A 10,301-nucleotide genomic window follows, 5' to 3' on the forward strand; every position below is an offset into this window, starting at 1 on the left:
GCACGGAGAGGAATTAGAAGGACGCTCTGCTGCTTTCCACTCTGCTTGCCTGGAGGGGAGGGGTTTTCTCTGCTCTTTGTTCCGTTTGAGCAAACACAGTAAGGAAACAGAAGCGGGTGGGCAGTAAGACCCTGAGGCAGAGCTTCCTCCTTTCAAGGCTTCCCTTCTCCGGACGATTTGATATTTGCCTGATTTTTGCCTTCAAAAATGCTTGTCAGCTCCAGGGACCACACATTCGCTCAATAACACGCACAGACATTTCCCCTTACTTTTTAGGAGAAAAAATCTGCGTGTAATAGAGGGAAAAATACGGTAGCTGAACTATGCAAAAAATTAAAAATGCATATTGACCGAAGAGGGAGGTGTTTTCCTAAAATCATAATCCCTGTAGGGGTCTTTTTTGGTGGGGTGGGGGGAAAGTTACAAGTTGGCATACCAAGGACTGAAATGTGATTTCTGCAAGAGGTGTGTTTACAGACAGCAATGCAGAGTTTGGTGCACAGGTTGCACAATCCACTTGATATGTACCACATGATAGAATGGGACTTGGTTTTGGTAAATTGCCCTGAAGGTGGAATATTTATTATCCACTCTATTTTTACCCAACAATTCGTATGGAACAAGATGTGTATGGTAGTGGGGGAAAGTAGGATTAGCTCCTCATACCACAAAATGAAACCTGACAATTTTTTACAGGTTTTTGTACCAAGTTTTAATTCTGTCAGAATGCATCTCTTGTAACTTCAATAATGGAAAGCATTCTGGGCTTACAACTCTTCACACCTCTCATTTGTGATGTAGTCTCAAATCTGACATCTATTCTGCAAAGCAGTGGAAGAGTTAATCTGGTTAGGTCCACAGGTTATGAGAAAGTCAACTGCGCCTTTGTCTGTTTTGTCCAAAAAGGGTAAACTTGAGATACCTATTTATTTATTATGGTCCCAGGTTCCCATCCCAAATCAATGAGAAAAACATAAATGGCAACCAGCCAGCTGTTGTAGAAGAAACACAATTCACCAGATGCTTGCAGAACTGCAACAAGACCCCCAATAATCTTCTCCCTGAGACCATTTTGGGCCAGTGGGTGGTTGAAGGGAGCCCAAAGAAACATCTGGAGGCTGCCCTGGTTTGTTGCAAGGTTGGGGAAACTATTTTGGAACAATTGACAATTGCAAACATCTGCTCCTTGTGAAAACTGTTCTTTGCATAAGTTGACAATGGAAACATCTTCAGAGAATTCTCTTTTTTATCAGTTGGCATTGCAAAAACTAGTTCCAAAGAAATGTGTTTTTTGGATCAGATGACATGAGAAATACCCTGCTGCTTTAGAGAACTGTCTCTTGGATCAGTCGGTATTGCAACCATCTACCTTCGGAGAGCTGTCTTTTTTTGGATTTGTTGACATCAGAAACATCTGCCCCTTCAGAGAACTGTATTTGCATCAGTTGGCATCAGAAACATCTGCGCTTTTGTAGAACTGTCTTCTTTGGATCAGTTGATATCAGAAATACTTGGCTCATGGAGCTCAGCCTGAAGACCTGCCTTTCTTTATAGACCTTATCATGGAGGAGCTCCATTTGCTTCTTGAGAAAACTGTCTTTTTTGGATCAGTTGGATCTTCGCAGACATTGCTCCTTCGGAGAGCATCTTTTTTGGAGCAGTTGATTTCGCAAACCTCTGCTCCTTCAGAGAACTGTCTTCTTTGGATCAGTTGACACCAGAAACATGCTCCTTCGGTGAACTGTCAAGTTTGCATCTGTTGAGAACAGAAATACCTGCTACTTTGGAGAACTCTCTTTTTGAATCATTTGACATTGCAAACATCTCCTTTAGACAAATGCCTTTGTTGGATCAGTTTCTTAACTCTTACTGTTAAATACAAAAAGTTTAGAGAGTGAAAGAGACGGTAAAAGTGAGCTAGCATTCTTGCTACATGCTGAAAAAATAGGTGAAAAAGCCATTTTGGGTTTTTGTATGAATTCTGAATGGATTTGGTGCAAGAACTCAAACAGTTAAGTTGATAATAGGCTGTAGCTAGGGAGACACAGCTTATGAGATCAAATCCCCAAATGTGCTTTAAAATTTGACTCTGTATTTTAAGGCCTGGAAAGTGGTTTGTTGTTTAAGTTTCAAGCCCAATTGTTTCAATAGCTCATATTGCACAGCGGGTACAAGCGGTCTTTAGATGTAGTCAGAATTTGAGACGGAGTAATGGGGATCCTTGGGACATGGGTGGTGCTGTGGGTTAAACCACAGAGCCTAGGACTTGCCGATCAGAAGGTCAGCGGTTCGAATCCCCGCGACGGGGTGAACTCTCATTGCTCGGTCCCTGCTCCTGCCAACATAGCAGTTCAAAAGCATGTCAAAGTGCAAGTAGATAAATAGGTACCACTCTCGCGGGAAGGTAAACAGTGTTTCCATGCACTGCTCTGGTTCGCCAGAAGCGGTTTAGTCATGCTGGCCACATGACCCAGAAGCTGTACGCCGGCTCCCTCGGCCAATAAAGCGGGATGAGCGCGCAACCCCAGAGTCGGTCATGACTGGACCTAATGGTCAGGGGTCCCTTTACCTTTTAATGGGGATCTTTAACAATTGGCACAGGGCCCATAAAGGAGAGCAGGGCATCTGGCAAAACCACAGTATTCTCCATAAAGAACACATTTTTGCAGTTTTGCCTAATATGGGGAGGTTAAGTTTTGGTCAGCTTACACACATAGGATTATAAAATTGGCTTGCTATATTTTGCTTGTTTGGGTGGCTGGGTGGGTATATTAACCCCTAGATGTCCAAATACCAGAGTACTGACAACAGTACATCTTGGGAGCCAACGGGTCAAATCCCCACTCGGCCATACGCAACTCACAGGGTGACCTTGGGCAGTAGCTCACTCTCAGCCGGACCTACCTCGCAGGGTTGCTGTGGCGGTTAAACGACGGAGAGGGAACGATAGAATAAACGTAACGAACAACAACTGCCACCGTCGCCTGCAGTGCCTCTCTCAAGATGGCGCCCACGATCGTCATCTCTCGTCCCGCGCCGCCGCCAAGATGGCGGCGCTTCCGCCCTTCCTTCCCCTCCCCATCCACTTCCGCCTCTCCCAAGATGGCGGCGGCAGCGGAGGAACGTGCGCGGCTGCTGGAGGGCGGCGGGCGGCGAGTTTTAGCTTTTCAGGAGCCATAGAGCATGTGCAAAAGGACGCCGCGATCACGCTCTCCGGCTTCTTCAAATAAAAATAAGAAAAATTATTGGTTTTCACAATTTTATAAACAGACAAACACATAAGACAAACAAACATAAATCATAGCCTTATTGAAAATTACACTTATTAACTTTAAGTGACTTCCTCGGTTCCCCTTGGTTGAATTTCACTGCATACCCTTTTAACGGTTTTCCAAATCACAATTCTCATAAAATTTAACTTAAACATTGACATCCTTAAATCTTCACATTATGAAATGGAACATTATTCATCACTTAACATAAATAAAATCCTAAGCCGATTAAATATCTGCAAGCTGTTTTCAGTTAATTTAACTTAACACCCTCTCCATCTTCTTCCCCCCGCAATCAGTCCCTCTTTTGGAAGAGCTCTGCAAAGCCTCCATGGCTCAGCGCAGTCTGTGCATTTGGGATGGCAGGAGTTCAGGAACGAGCAGCGCTGCGGCCCAACCCTCCGGATCTGAGTCCAGAGCAGGCATAGGCAAACTTGGCCCTCCAGCTGTTTTGGGACTACAATTCCCATCATCCCTGACCACTGGTCCTGTTAGCTGGGGGTGATGGGAGTTGTAGTCCTAAAACATCTGGAGGGCCGAGTTTGCCTATGCCTGGTCCAGAGGTACTCTGCCCAGCGGCACCTCCAGCTCCTCCCTGCTGTGTATTTTTGCTTGGGCTGGATCGTGCCACTCATAAGGGGCTTAAAGAGGAGGGAAGAGGCCAGTTCAGCCTTGTCTCCCCGCACACTTGTCCCCATGCTGCTAACATCCGGACTCTTCACAGCCTGCTTTCCCGCTGCACCAAATCCCCAGTTTATGGGGGAAACACACTTGGATCCGGTTCCTGGCTTGCTTTTTTTGTGACCTTTTTAAGAATAGAATAATAGTCCTTCTGGATGAGGCCAAAGGGGACCCATCCAGGCTAGCATCCTTTTCTCACAGTGGACAGCCAGCTGCGTGTGAGAAGCCTGCAAAATGACTGTGGAGGCGCAGAGCATAGCCATTGCAGCTAGTAGCCATTGATAGCTCTCTCCTCCATGAATTTGTCCAATTCTCTTTTAACGCCAGCCACGTTGGACTTCTTGGACTTCTTGAGGGTTTGCAAAGGCGCTTTGAACTCCCCTGGGAGCCATTGGGCAGAGAGGAAAGAGAGTCCCCTGGGGGCTGCTGTGGTGTCTCTCCTTACCATGGCATCAAACAGGAAGGTGAAGATCACAAGGGGAAGGGGCAAGCCTGAAGTTTTTGCTCCTACCAGGCCTGTCTAGATAGTGGATGACAAATGTCAGTTGCCAGCTGCTTTAAACAGTTTATAGGATTGTGTTTAAATGTTGTAAGTCACCCTAAGACCTTCAGATGAAGGGCAGGTATAATAATAATAATAATAATAATAATAATAATAATAATAATAATAATTTATTATTTATACCCCGCCCATCTGGGCAGCTCCCAATCAAATGTTAAAAACAGTACAGCATTAAATATTAAAAACTTCCCTGAACAGGGCTGCCTTCAGATGTCTTTTAAAGATAGGATAGCTGCTTATTTCCTTCACATCTGAAGGGAGGGCGTTCCACAGGGCGGGCGCCACCACCGAGAAGGCCCTCTGCCTGGTTCCCTGTAACCTCACTTCTCGCAATGAGGGAACCACCAGAAGGCCCTCGGCGCTGGATCTCAGTGTCCGGGCTGAACGATGGGGGTGGAGACGCTCCTTGAATTGTAGGTAGTCTGACAATTGTAGTGTTGGAAAGTACCTACCCCCAAGGCTCATCTAGTCCAACCCCTTACAATGCAGGAATTAATAATACTAATTAGTAGCCGATCCATTTCCAAGGAAGGCCAAGTTGCCATGGAGCTGCTCAACTCCAGACCAACTTACTGGGTCTTCTGTTTAAATGCAAACAGAATAGGTTCTCTTTTTCTGTCACATGTTCTGCTATTTTTATTGTTACACTAAGAAACTCAAGGTGCCATGCGCAGTTCTCCTTCTCCATCTTATCCTCGCAACAACCCTGTGAGGTAGGTTAGTCTGAGACCGGCTCTCAAGGTCACTAAATTAGTTTAATGGCCAAATTGGGAGCCCTGGTACCTCCTAGGTGGCGCTGTGGGTTAAACCACAGAGCCTAGGACTTGACAATCAGAAGGTCGGCAGTTCGAATCCCCACGATGGGGTGAGCTCCTGCTGCTCGGTCCCTGCTCCTGCCAACCTAGCAGTTCAAAAGCACGTCAAAGTGCAAGTAGATAAATAGGCACCACTCTGGCGGGAAGGTAAACGGTGTTTCCGTGCACTGCTTTGGTTCGCCAGAAGTGGCTTAGTCATGTTGGCCACATGACCTGGAAGCTGTACGCCGGCTCCCTTGGCCAATAAAGCGAGATGAGTGCCGCAACCCCAGAGTCAGTCACGACTGGACATAATGGTCAGGGGTCCCTTTACCTTTACCTCCTAGGTTCCTAGTCTAACCACTACACAACACTGCCTCTCTACATACAAGAAATTACCAAGAAACATACTATGGGGAAAGTTCTGTTTGCTGAGAAACAGATGCAACCCTGGATCAGTTGATGCAACCTCGCCCCAGGCTCCTGACATGAAAGGAAGTCTCACCTGCAAAGTGGGAATGACCCAGAGAATGCATAACATCATTTAACGGTTTGCTCTATCCTGCCCTTCCTCCCCAATGCTAAAAACTCTGCTATGGAAAACTAATAAAATCAGGGTATGGTAGGAGGCTGGGACTAGATGAGCCTTGCGGGTACCTTCCAACTCTACAATTGTAGGACTACCTGCCCTTCACCTGAAGGTCCCAGGCTGACTTACAACATTAAAACACAATCCTATAAACTGTTTAAATCAGATGGCAATTGATGTTTGCAGGCTTCCCACACGCAGCTGGCTGTCCACTGTGAGAAAAGGATGCTAGGCTGGATGGGTCCCCTTTGGCCTCATCAGGCAGGACTATTATTCTAGCAAGGAGAAGCCCCATGTGGCGGTTGGGAGCCTCAGGCTCCTAGCTTGAAAATGGTTGCACTGTGGTTTAAAATACAAGGCACGTGGACCAACTTGCAGCCCCTTGGGAACCCTCAAATCCGTTTTAGAGGGTTGGGGAACCTTCCTGAGAAGATCTGGGTGGCACACATGGGCAGGAGGGCTGCTGGCGCTGCTTGGAATACAGTCCTGAGCTCTTTTAATTGTATGTGTATATATATTTTGAACATGCCTTCTCTGTTTATTTGCAGCATTCACTGCCTTCCTGGCAGACGGTCAGCCCTCTCATCGCAAAGCCCTGGCAGTCTTTCCCATTTCCCTTTTCTGTTTCCTTCTCAGCTGGGTGCTCTGGACCTTTGCCCCACAGTGACAGGCCGTCAGCAAAGCCTGCAAATCCGAAAGAAGGCAGCTTTGTCCCTTTCTGCAGTCTCTTCCGCCTACCCTGTGTTGTCTTCTCCCTCAGGATCCTGGCCAGCTCTAACACTGTGTGTCCCATGAGGCAGGCAGAGAGTCCCCTGCTCCAAACCCAGCCCTCTCTGGGAGGAAAGGCTACAGCTCAGAGGCAGGGCACGTTCTTTTGCACACAGGAGGTCCCAGGGACATCTCCAAGGGCTGCTTCTTCCAGTCAGTGTGGGCCTTACAGAGCTAGAGAGACCAATAGGCTGACTTGATATGGGGTAGCTTCTGTGAATTTTACTGGGTGTTGAGTTTACTGCATCAGCTCTACCGTTTGCAGGGGCAAAGATGGGGCAACTGTTTTCTCATTTCCTGAAGCACCCCCCCCCATTCCACCAACTTCAATGGGAGGGGAAATAACTCAAGTCCCAGACCTGTTGTGAAGATGTGAGGGTTGCTGTTATGTACTGAGTTGAATAGGATCCAAACTGCAGCAGTCTGATTGGTCCTAGAACAATAGGATTCAGAATGCAGCAGTCTGATTGGTCCTAGAACAATAGGATTCAGAATGCAGCAGTCTGATTGGTCCTAGAACAATGCAGCAGTATGATTGGTTGGTAGGAACTACCCAATCATGCTCCAGATAGAAGTGAATCCACAACCTGATTGGCTTACAGTAGAATTCCGGAATTAGCCAATCATGTGCAGCCCATTGTGTAAATAATGTATATAAAGCAGATACTTTGAGGGGACTTTCATTCCTCCTCACCACTATGAGCTGAATAAAGAGCATGAAATCACTTTGCGACTCTGAGTATATTTCAGTTGCTGTGGGCACGTTGCTGGAATGATGGGGCTTAGGATACCGCATTACCACACTAGGCCCACATGTGTATTTGCTCTCTTCTTGGGGAGTATTCTGCCACACGTACGGGAGGAGTTTCATACAGTGTAAATTGTGTTCTGCCAACACAGCTACACCACCGGAACAGAACTCATGCTTCTTCCTGTGGCCCCTTAGTTAGCAGGTCATTATTATTATTATTATTATTATTATTATTATTATTATTATTGGTTTTTACAAGAACGAATTCAAAATAATAAAAAGAAAAAAACTTTTGCCATATCCATATATGAGATTCTCTGAATCTCGTGACTTTCCCCTGCACAGGTGCTTAAAATAATTTTTCTAGAACTACATATCATTACATTCTCCACAGTTTTCGTTTCTCTATCCATATTTTTTGTTTCTTTATAAGTTATTTTTACAGTCCAGCTAACGTTTTTATTTGTTTACAATGGTCTCCTAAGTAAATTATAAATTTCCCCTATTCTTTTTAAAAGTCATTAACTTCTGGATTCCTGAGTCTCCCAGTCAGTTTTGCCATTTCAGCATAGTCTAGCAGTTGGGCTTGCCATTCTTCCCTGATTGGAACTTGTTGGTTCTTTCCATCTTTGGGCTAGTAGCACCCTTGCTAGTTAGCAGATCTTTAATGCAGGATCATGCCCCGCGATGCATATTTCTGTCTGTGCATCAGTGTATACTTGATTCATTCCCTTTTGCTGAGGCAAGGATCTGCACCCTCCTCTATACTGAGCCCAGGTGCGGTAGGTGGAAACTTCTGGCAGCTGGGATGAGCAGGGGTGCATATTCACTCTCCAACATGCAAAGCGTCTGCGGAACGGAATAGGTGGCAAATGCTGCACTGTTTCCTAATCTATCAACGTTTCTTTCTTTTCTTAATCTATTAGCTATAAAACGCTCCTTTGCATCTGGGCACCAGGAGTGTTGTGAAAGCAGCATGGGGGCGGGGAAAGCAGGGAGACTCATAAACGCTCCAATAATTGGTTTTTAAGGGTCCCCCCCCCTTCCCTCCTTTCTTCTTGGTGAATTCTCAATTTCCCTATAAAAGAGGAAATTCATTTCCAGACACTAATGTAATGTCAGTGTGCAGGGTGCTCAGCATGGATGATGTATAGGGGGACACTGCAGTGAGAGGACTACTTAATGATGCATAGAATTAAATCCTGCCCTCCTCAGCTGAGCCTTGTGCCTCCCTCCTTGTTCCCAGGCTCCTAGGGCATCATGGGATGTGAAGGCAGGGATTTGTATTGTCTGTACTGTGGAACAGCAGTGCCCATCTGGTCCCATCCTGACCTTCCCTTCTCTTAAGTCTCTGGCGCTATCAGAATCCTGAGCCCTTATTCCATCTGCTGTGTCTTCAGAGGGAACCTCGGGGCCGTTCAAAACCCCGAGTATTTGGACACAGCATGTAAGCAACTAAACTGAAACCCTCTGAATTATATCCTGGGCTGTCCTTGCTGCCTGGCAGTGTTGAGCCACTGGGATCCACTCTTGACCTACAGTACACGTGAAGAAGAACTGGGGGCCACAAACAGGAACCAGGAGTGCATTGTGACAGCTAAGAAGGTTAATGGAAATCATATAGCTTCCAGAACATGAGAAGTAATGATACCTAGTTCTGCTTTGGCTTGGCCAGGTGTACAAGCTGTCCAGTATTGGGCCACATGGTTTAAAGGGGAATATTGACAAAGTTGGGACATGCCCACAGGAACCACAGATACAGTAAGGGGCCAGGAGACCCCAAAGTCCGATGAGCAAAGATGGAAGGACTTGGGTATGTTTAATCTGCAGCCAATATGCTAGAATGAATTCATTTCCTGTTGCTCCAGTTAGCATGGCGTGAAATTGCAAAAAAGAGGAGTTGGTATAGAAAAAAGGGTTCTGATTTCAGTACGGTGGGGGAACCTGCCTTAGAAGGTGGTAAACCTTTGGTAGAGGTTGTTAAGCACAGTCTGGGTGGCCACCAACCCCAGGTGCTTTAGTACTGGATGTCATGTATCCAGGAAGGGCTTGGACTACATGAGCCTCAAGGGCTCCTGAAGACGTCCCTGGAGGAGCAGACAGCCGCCACTAGGTCTCATGCCAACAAGCTATTGGCAGTTCCCAACCCATAGTAGTGTCTGTCTTGTGCCTTTCAGGCCCAGAGATGCCCAGGCCCCAGCAGGAAGGGCCAAGTAGCACCCAGGATAGAGGAGAGGAGAGATGATGGTTGGCCTGTCCCTGAGGAGGATGTAGGGTGTGTGACTCCATGGGGGTTCAGATCCCAGCCCCCATTGGATTCCTCCCTGTGCTCCGACTGAACCCTTCCATGCTGGCAATAAATCTCCCTGTGTGTATTATTTGTTTCTTGTTGACACGCTCTCTGAGTGCTTGGGGTGTTTGTAGGGACTGTGATTATGGGGTGCTGGGGCTTTCAAAGTGCCATGTGCATTTGCTTGCGTTGTTACCCTTGGGCACACACTGTTTGTATGTGTGTTCACCCATGACTGGCCATGCTATGGGTGGGCACTGCTGGTGGTGTTGCTTGGGATGCCATGTGCTTTAGACCAGGGGTAGGCAACGTAAGGCCCAGGGGCCGGATGCGTCCCAATCGCCTTCTCAACCCAGCCTGCGGACGGTCCGGGAATCAGCATTTTTTTACATGAGTAGAATGTGTCCTTTTCTTTAAAATGCATCTCTGGGTTATTTGTGGGGCATAGGAATTTGTTCATTATTTTCCTTCAAAATATATCCCGGCCCCCCACAAGGTCTGAGGGGTGGTGGACTGGCCCATGGCTGAAAAAGGTTGCCGACCCCTGCTTTAGAGGGGTGGGGAGGAATCGGTTTTGCAGTGTACGCTTCCTGG

Source organism: Podarcis raffonei, chromosome 8 (genome assembly GCF_027172205.1).
Source record: "Podarcis raffonei isolate rPodRaf1 chromosome 8, rPodRaf1.pri, whole genome shotgun sequence".
Taxonomy (NCBI): domain Eukaryota; kingdom Metazoa; phylum Chordata; class Lepidosauria; order Squamata; family Lacertidae; genus Podarcis; species Podarcis raffonei.